Raw genomic sequence first — 10,289 nt, 5'->3', positions numbered from 1 at the left:
TTGGAGATGTTCAGAGGAGGGAGAGTGAATATATTGGTAAAAGGATGCTGAGGTTAGACTAGAGCTGAGGCAGGAGGTCAAGAGGAAGACCAAAGAGGAGGTTTATGAATGTAGTGAAGGAGGACATGAAGGTAGTCGGTCTGAGAGAAGAGGATACAGAGGACTAGATGGAGGCAAATGATTCGCTGTGGGGAACAGCCGAAAGAAGAAGAAGCAGGCTATCTAGGCAAATCTAGCAGTTAGAGGAGACACGGGTGTCTTTTTCAAAGAAGAACAAATTGAGAAACAAAGCAAATACCTAACTGCTGTCTTGGAGAATCTACTGAGACCCTTTAAATCATTTGTATTTTTTTTCTTCCAATTTTGATACATTTTGTTGCATATAGCCAGCAGTAAGTGTCACTCACGTCGACTCAAATGAACTCTTATTGAAAACAAATGACTCACATCAACACACATTATAAGTGAACATTTAGTGGAGTATTTGCTAAATCTCCTTCTGTACATTTTCAGAGCCAGACTTTTGGGTTTTTATTGCATCAGTCTGTCCAGTGTGATAGCGTATCCCGTGTATAATGTGTCAGTGTTAGCGCATGAGGGGCAGAGAATGGGGGCAGGCCTAGAGGCGGAGTCTTCGCTCTGATTGGCTGCAGCAAAAAGGGGCTGTCACAGAGAGGGCCGGATTAGCGGAGGTGGGGGAGGTGCCTCGCTCGTTCTGTACCTTCAGCCGCAGATCAGATCAGAGCACAACGCCGAGAGATTAACACTGTCCACAAGCCCCGAGACGTGAGGAAGATGGAAGAGGAGCATGAATGTGTCCGTGCAAGGGACAGAAAGCTGATTTAGTAATGCCCTGCACTGGTTTCTTCTTCTAGGAGAGTCTCAGGGTAAGGACTCACTGTCCCTTGTCTGTCTCTTTTAGGAGTCTCTCTGATCCTTTGAGGCATGGACTACATATTATTGCAGCCTTCCCGGGACTCTTCCTCTAAGATTTTGGAGTTTCTTATTTCACCCTGTTTCTAAAAGAGTGAGGGATATTTGTGCCGCGCACTGATTCTATCAGACTTCATTCGAGAGCTCCTTCTCTTCCTTTCTCTCTTTCTCTGTCTTTGTGATCATGCACTGAAATGATCAGTTCTTAACCGAGAGCACACCTGTCTCTCAAATTCACTCACTTGTGTGGATCTAACCAGAACTCTGCCAGCTGGAAATTTGGGATGGGTATTGTGATGGATATTGGGATTGCTGTATATATTTCACGCTGAACCTGCCGCACAAGACAAGGTGATAAAGGGTGAGAACTTTTCTTCATCTGTTTTACTTGTGCATGGTGTTTTGTTCAAATTATATAGCCTAATAATGTCATATACTGAGAAAATGTATAATTTAACACCAACACTGAATATATATATATATATATATATATATATATATATATATATATATATATATATATATATATATATATATATATATATATATATATATATAACATTAATGTGAACTCCTTTGCACAGGCAGTATGTTCTTGGTTTCAGTGAGTGAAGCTCAAGATGCTCTTTAAATAATCTCAAAAGGTTTTACATAAACGTGTGTGCCATTAAAGCAAATAGACAATTTCCTTTTAAACCACTCTTTTAAATGGTTAGATAATATATATGTAAGTAAAAAACAAAAAAATATTACAGATTTACAGATTATTATCTCTCACAGATTAGTCACTGATTTTGACCCCTAACCTGTTCATCCCTTCCGTAGTGAACACACCGTTACATATTTATAAAAATGATATGCTTTATTTGTACATAAACATTGACTCACCTTGACGCCAGCAGCCACTGGTTGTCACGTTAAAACTTTCTGCCCTTGTGGCTGAGGATGGCCGCTTTTTAACTACTGGCTGTGTGCGTGGAGGTGAGGTGTGTGTTTGTGTGTACTGCCATGTGATGTGCTGGTCTCTGGATACTGAAAAGGTTACTGCTAATTAAACCGCATTTCTCTCCACTGAAGCACAAAATGTAGGACTCCCTGTGATCCTCCCAGCAGCTGTTGTTCTCTTAACACACTTCAGTATCTTTCTCTCTCTCCACTCACACATCTGTATATCAGCGTTTAGCAATCTCACACTCTCAGCTCTCTACAGAGCACTGTCCCTGTTTCACTTCACACAAGCTGAGCGATCTTCAATCAGTGTGTGTGAGTGTTTATGCACTCAGGGAGGGGTTCGTGTGTGTGTGTATATATACACTCAAAGGAGAGATTGTGAGAAATGGTGTGCTCGTGTGTGAAACAGTTGCGTATCTCTTCGTTTTGTTAGTGACGCTAAGCTCGCGGGACATGGAGTCAGTCAGTTCAACCTTTCCCAGCACGTCCTTTATTTTTGAACTTCAAGCTCGTTTGTGATTGTGCAGGTACGATGAGATTAGTATTTTGTGCTTCACGAAATCGCTGCAATTACAGTGAATGTAATTTAAAATAGACCATATTTAGGCCTACTTTCTTAATACACACAAAATCCCTTTTATTGGGAACGATTTATCTGTGCACATTATTCCAAAGAAAGCATGGTTTGACTTTGTAATTTCTACTCAAAAATAAAAGATTTATCTTTTCAGATAAAATCTTTTGGGCCATGTGAATTGGATAATGTTAACCATTAGCCCAAAAAAAACATATTTAAATCAAATGTGGTCTTCTTTCAGTAAAAACCCATTCATGTGGACTTAAAAATAGTACATAGTGAAATATAAATAATATAAAAGGAAAATACACGTAAAACAAATTTTGTCACTTTCAAGAGGAGCAAAGGAAAAGATTTTACAAAATATATTTTTAGGGCATTCAAAGTTAACTTATTCACTTAGTCTATTATAATTCATTTCTATGTAAAGCACTTTGAATTGCCATGAAATGTGCTATATCCATAACCTTGCCTTGTAAGGTAAACAAAATATATACCAGATATTTCACTTTGGCTTTTATTCAGTGACAAGATTTATAGTTATAAACAAAAACAAAAAAATAATATATTGGCAGCACTGTATTTTAAACTCCTGCTCCGTATGCACATAGGTATTTGCTTATTATGGCAATTACAATAACTGGGCTATTATAACTAGGTACTAACCCTGAACCTACCCGTCAACCTAATCTTAACCTATGTGCTACCTTATATTACTAGTACTTTTTGGTAAGCACACTGTAAGTACACATACTGTAAATTATACTGTAAAGTGTAACCATAACTTCATATAAATAGGTCTTGACAGGCTTTGTGAAAATATACAGCTGCCATTATATTTTAGTATGGGTGTCCCTTGTAAAAAGATCCTCATATTTAGGGGTCCTTGGCATTAAAAGTACAGTATACTAAGGCAAATGTTACAACAATGCAAACTATTAATCGTGTTATGATGCATATCATATTGATAATTCCAATGATAATGCATATCATATTGCCTTGTCCTCGTTTCACATCTCATAAAGTTAATGCTTTGTGTCGGAGCCTGGCGATCTCGTCGTCACTGTTCATATCCATGTCTTTAGTGCCGTTCCTACTTAACTCATTTTCTGAGGTAAATTCCGAGCAACGCTTCATGATAAACGAGCAGGAGAATGTAAAGCAGTTTTAAAGGCTTCCTCTGAGCCGGGCCAAAGCTTTACTCTTCCTGTAATAGTGCTGACACGTTTCTGTTGGTTTTGCAGGACATTTACACTCATTTTATAGCCTGCTGGAACGGCGGCTGGCGGTATCCTGACAGTACTCAGCAGAGTCTTGTCACTCATTCTTACGTCTCTGTAGTTGTCGTCACCTCAAGTTGTGTGAACAGGCCCTGTTTGTGATTGTGAGGGTGGTCACCAACTGTGTACACACACATGGCTAAAGCTTGGCTTAGGATGATTAGATGCCCACTCTATATCCTTCTGAACACACACACACACACACACACACACACACACACACACACACACACACACACACACACACACACACACACACACACACACACACACACGCAAGGTCTGACAGATGGCCTTCCTTGAGCGAAAGACAGTGATCCTTTATCACCTTGTCCTGTGTAGTATCAACAGCGTCGTTTGAAGAAATGAAACGGGCTCCCTGATTGCACCAAAAGGGCAGTTTGCTGACAGAATTGCAGGGAGAGTGAGTGACCCCCAGAGTGATGCACATTTCTGATTCAAATCACATTTTCGCATTCAAACAGCTTCTTTGCATCCTTCTCTGGTTACTCGTCTGTTCTTCCTTCATCTTTCTCTCTTTGTCTCTCTCAGTAAATGTCATCAATTCCGTGTGCTTCACATTAATGTGGGCGAACTGATTGGTAGATGCAAGGATGTAACCAAATATTTAGGGGCAAGGAGAGACCAGAGACGGGGAAAAGTAATATTTTACTACAAAATTAAAAGGAAAAATATGAGAAATGGCATTTCTAAGCAGCATACATTTATGCTGCATCATGGATGAGAAAATTAGTTTTTCTTATGATCAGTAACTCTAGTTAAAAGACTTCATTGTTAGATACTAGAATGGCTCAACATGTGGTCAATTTATATTGAGATTACCAGAAATCATCATACACTGTAAAAAAAAATATGATCAATAAATTATGACGATAATCTGGTCTGTCAAATCTGTCTGTCTATTTGTCCATTCTATCTGTCTGTCGATTCTGTCTGTCGATTTTATCTGTCTGTCTTCCTGTCTGTCTGTTGATTCTACCTGTCTATTCTATCTGTCTGTCTGTCTGTCTGTCTGTCTATTCTATCTGTCTGTCTGTCTGTCTATTCTATCTGTCTGTCTGTCTGTCTATTCTATCTGTCTGTCTGTCTATTCTATCTGTCTGTCTGTCTGTCTATTCTATCTGTCTGTCTGTCTATTCTATCTGTCTGTCTGTCTGTCTATTCTATCTATCTATCTATCTATCTGTCTGTCTGTCTGTCTGTCTGTCTATTCTATCTATCTATCTGTCTGTCTGTCTGTCTGTCTGTCTGTCTATTCTATCTGTCTGTCTGTCTGTCTGTCTGTCTATTCTATCTATCTATCTATCTGTCTGTCTGTCTGTCTGTCTGTCTGTCTGTCTGTCTATTCTATCTGTCTGTCTGTCTGTCTGTCTATTCTATCTGTCTGTCTGTCTGTCTATTCTATCTGTCTGTCTGTCTGTCTATTCTATCTGTCTGTCTGTCGTCTATTCTATCTGTCTGTCTGTCTATTCTATCTATCTGTCTGTCTGTCTGTCTGTCTATTCTATCTATCTGTCTGTCTGTCTGTCTGTCTGTCTGTCTGTCTATTCTATCTGTCTGTCTGTCTATTCTATCTGTCTGTCTGCCTGTCTATCCTATCTATCTATCTATCTATCTATCTATCTATCTATCTATCTATCTATCTATCTATCTATCTATCTATCTATCTATCTATCTATCTATCTATCTATCTATCTATCTATCTATCTATCTATCTATCTATCTATCTGTCTGTCTGTCTGTCTGTCTGTCTGTCTGTCTGTCTGTCTGTCTATCTATGAATCTGTCTGTCTATCTATGAATCTATCTATCTATCTATCTATCTATCTATCTATCTATCTATCTATCTATCTATCTATCTATCTATCTATCTATCTATCTATCTATCTATCTATCTATCTATCTATCTATCTATCTATCTATCTATCTATCTATCTACCTGTCTGTCTGTCTGTCTGTCTGTCTGTCTGTCTGTCTGTCTGTCTGTCTGTCCTAAAATGGTTTCATCATTATGGTTCTAAAACACTGTTCATTTCCGTTGATTTTGGCATGAAATATGAATAAAACCTTTATTTCCAACATTCCCCATACACCCCATCACACACCACAGCTTGCACACTTTATGCACTCAAAGTCACGCATGACTAATAAAGTTCATTTGACAGAATTTGAGGTGTGTACATGCTGATTTTACAGCCTATGGTCACACACACACACACACACACACACACACACACACACACACACACACACACACACACACACACACACACACACACACACACACACACACACACACACACACACACACACACAGTGATTTACACATCATAAGCTCAGCCTCGCAGGTACATGCAGATATCTGTGACCTCTCAGTCTTAATGGAAAACCTTGCCATCGGTCTCATCGCTAACACTAGAGGCCTCTCTTTGTTGCGAGATGAGTTATGCAATGCAAGTCTCCACAATGCTGTTTTTAGCATCGAGGTCAGTTACAGAAAAGGAGCTTTTGATGGTGTTTAAAAGGGCCGAGCTTTAGGTGCAGTAACGTATAATCCCACACTCACGTCAGTTGAAACATAAAAATAAAGACTGAAGGTGAATATCGTGAATACTGTTATACAAGACAGCGCTGAGAGAGGAGCTCAAGTGACCCTGAAATGAGGATTGGCTTTACCACCCACATCCTGCTTCAGTGCACCCACGGAAAACGCACTGAGAGCATTAATGACTAGCGGGTCAGCACCCACGACATACGGCCGGTATTGGCGCACTCCAGAAAAACTGTTTTTAATTGATTTTCTGCTTTTGCATAGAAGTAGCAAGAAATTGAATGGTTTTGAGAAAAAATTCTCAACTCTATGGTCCTCACTTTTGGCCTTCAGTCCTTGGGATAGTGAAGGCTGACAGGAAATTATAGGGGATGCATTATGAAATACAGATTTTAACCAGCATACTTGCAAGCAGGCAATGTTGCGCTGAATGTGTGTTATATGCTCACCAAAGATGTCGTGTGACCAAAATGTATGCAAACAAATGCCTGATGCTTCTAAGGTTGTCAGCTGTGGGTTATTTTTTGTTGCCAGAAATTACTTTGTGTGTAAAAAGAATACAATTTAGCATACTTTAAAAAATAATTATATACTTAATAATATAATACTTACTGTAATTATTACTGTAATAATTAAATACTTGTTATAGAACTAACACTTGTGATGTGTAAAGTTATATTGTGTACTAAGACCGACGGAAAAGTTAGCCTATTTTCAGACGCTGCGTAATATCATTGGGCCGCTGTTCCCATGGGATGGCAGCTAAGTTCCCTGATTATTGTGTAGGAATGAGAGTATAGTTCCTTGCCATATCAGTCTAGAAAATTGCAAATCTTCATCCTCATTGTGTCTTAGTACACAAAACACATCACAAAATAGGAAAATGTTGGCGTTATTTTGTCACTTATTGAGTAGTAGGCTAGATGGAGCCGTTTACCTCCAGTATTTGTGCTAAGCTAGGCTAGCGGTGTGTGTGTCAGACAGAGTTATGGCACGCACAGATATGAGAATAATATGGACTTATCTAAATGGGGAATATGGTGAAAAAAGTCCCAAAAAGTCGTTGTGTTCCTTTAAATATTTAATTTCATAATTACTTCTATTGTCTTTGAAATTTGGCTTAAGTGTTCTGCTGAATGTACTGGCATGTATTAACAATAATTAAAAAAAAATACTTTAACGTAATTTTTTTTAAAACAAATATATCTGTATTTACACATTTTTAATGATGAAATTGCAATTTAGAGCATTTCAAATAAATAAATTCAAATGTAATATCAAATACCACACTACATTTGAAATTATAATCAAATACTTTAGATGTGCTTTAAAAGGTTAGACAACTCATCAAAATAAGTGTACTTCTACGAAAGAATATTAATGATTTAAAATATGCATTAAAACTTTATTTTGACATTATTACAAAGTTAACTTTTTAAAAGTGTACTTTTAAAGTGTGTACTTTTTCAGTGTGTTAAAAGGCAGTCATGAAAGTGTCTCGTGCATTTTATTTCATTGATATATTATCTGCAAGTACAGTATTTCTTTTAAAAAATACACTTTTAAGAATTACACAAAGACAAGCATACCTCTTTTTCTCAAGGGTGTTCACAGGACAGTTTGAAGATATGCTCTTGCATTGACAGTGCCATAATTATTTCATTAGATATTTGAGTTTTTGTAAGACGTACCTTGTTTGTGCTGAGACTATGATCAATCTGGGAAAAAGAGAGGAAATGATGTTCAGGATTAAAATGTGATATTCGCCAAAACTTTCAATATTTAATCGCAAACTGCCTTTGTTTCCTACTGTACAAGAACACAACATCCAGCCTTTAACAGAAAGCCTGTCAGAACAACGTCTGACTCGCTTTCATCTAACATTGTCTACAATTCTTCACTGAAGACATTTGTTGGTGCTTTTTCTCAGGATGAGGAGACAAACATTATGTTGAACAAAAGCCCTCCGTAGCCCTGCTTATCATCGCATCGTTTCTCTCTTTTGTCCATGACCCAGGGTCAGAGAAGGCACTCTGAGAATAATAAGGGACAATGGCAAAGGCCGTTGTTCCTTTTTTAAATGAAAATATGGTGGTCTTCAAGGCTTCAGAGTAATTTTTTGAGGAACCATCAGCATATACATGTGTGGTTACGACCAGACCAGTTCAGCTAAATGCATGACACTGTTAAGGTTCTGCATTCACATTTGTATCCCCCTCTGGCTCGTTTACACATATAAAGGCCCTTTGTGTGTGTGCAAGGGAGGCGATCACAATCTTGTGTTGTTTGATTTCAAGTAGGAGGTGAGGTAGAATGTCCCTGATCAGCTGCCATAGCTGTGACCAGTTTATGGCGTTTGCAGGGTAGCTCTGGCTGTGAACCCTTGTGGAAAAGAAGAACACTTCCATATATTTTTTAAAAGAGTTTTTATTTAATGGATAGTCCATGCCTAGCTGTGCATTAAACAATTTTGATGCATGAAATGGAGGCAAAGGATTTACTTGTGAATGATCTGTGTCTTTGATCTCTACTAGCAATGAAGTAGTGAGTTTAATTACTTCAAAAACAGCAACATTGCACTCTAAAACATTTTGGGTTGTTGGTTGAGGTCTGGGTTAGAACACATGTTGGGTTAATTTTACTCAGTAAATTGGGCTGTTTATTTAACCCAGCATAATGGACTGATTTAACCAGTATAATGGCGTATTCGTTTTTTATTTTTATTTTACTTCATACATTAATTCATGTTTACTTAAATTATATTAACTTAAATAGATGAACTTAAATCCTCTAAACTTAACACAACCACTGGGTTGCAAGATCAGTTCTTTATTTTCAATCATATTTTACAGTATAGCATATTTTATATCATTTTTAATTCATATTGCCTACATTTAAGCTTGCTTAACAAATATTAGAAGTGACAATTAAACATTTAGAAGTAATTCAAGTGTAATCGACCAGCCTCCCATATCCATCGTAATGCCGCTGGATTTTGTGCCGGAGCTTGTATCATGTCACCGCCGCCCTGTGTTTCACTCGTAGCCGAAATATGCTGTGACTGACTCTATAACTATCCATAAACAACCAATGTAAAGTTCTGAGAACATATTTTAACATCCTAAGTATTTCTATTCTGTATCTTTTTGAATAAAATCTTACAATTTTATGCAAGGCATCCGGTATTTCCTTCCGGCGAAAAGGTCGACGCGCCGCTCGTTTAGGTGATTCACAACGCACCCCTGTATGTTGCTTTGCATAAAATGTAATGATATACAGCACATTAACAAATTTACAGATAATTTTACCGTAGACACACACAGATTTGATGGAACTGCACTGCTCTCTCCTGAAGAGGTCGCAAGAAGTCTACTATAAATAACTAAACCCCTGGATTGTTACATCTGAACCAGGATCTGGGAAAAGCTACCTAAACACTGAAGAAATAACCCAAAAATCATGACCCAAATGGCTCAACCCAGGATTTGGGAAGAAAAAATAACCCAAGAGTTTTTAGAGTGTACAACCTTATTCAGTCACGATTCAGTTAAAATGGTAACTATGGCAAGCAGCGGGGCGAGGGACTGCGAGAGCGGGCCGGTGACGAGTGCCAATGATTGCCAGCTGCGCGACACACCGGTCTCGTCTCGCAGCAGAGTGACGGGAGCATAAAAGGAGGAGCGAAGGCAGCGAAAGACGAGAGAGGACTAGGCCTGGGTTTTATGTTATGTTTTGTTTAGGTTTTGTTGTGTGTGTGCCATAGACAGTAAAAGAAATGGACAGAGTGTTTCCTTAGACTTCAACGGCGGAAAGTGAGGTCAATTAGAGGCACTCACTTCCTGATGGCTGAGTGAACTGCTCAGGCTCAGACTGAGCTTGATGACGTAGATGTGACGTAAACAACCTGTCTGAAAGCTGGAGGTCTTCTAGTAGTTGTGGAAAGTGAAATCTGAATCACGTTGTTTAAATGTTTTGT

General features: G+C 38.4%; 1 protein-coding gene across 5 annotated transcripts in view; it reads left to right on the top strand.

Moving 5' to 3' along the window:
• The first annotated feature begins 720 nt into the window (after positions 1-720).
• Positions 721-10,289, top strand: part of large2 (LARGE xylosyl- and glucuronyltransferase 2) — a 128,159-nt gene continuing 118,590 nt past the window's right edge. For 2 of the 5 annotated variants that reach the window (XM_067419535.1, XM_067419532.1), the window contains exon 1: positions 721-1,294. The gene's annotated coding sequence lies outside the window, so the exon portion shown is untranslated. The remainder of the gene's footprint in view (positions 1,295-10,289) is intronic. The other 3 variants (XM_067419536.1, XM_067419533.1, XM_067419534.1) reach the window with 3 other exon arrangements.

The sequence above is a fragment of the Pseudorasbora parva genome, chromosome 16, assembly GCF_024679245.1.
Source record: "Pseudorasbora parva isolate DD20220531a chromosome 16, ASM2467924v1, whole genome shotgun sequence".
Lineage (NCBI taxonomy): Eukaryota > Metazoa > Chordata > Actinopteri > Cypriniformes > Gobionidae > Pseudorasbora > Pseudorasbora parva.
The sequence above is the reverse complement of the archived record's forward strand: the minus strand, read 5'-3'. Positions and strand labels throughout refer to the sequence as shown.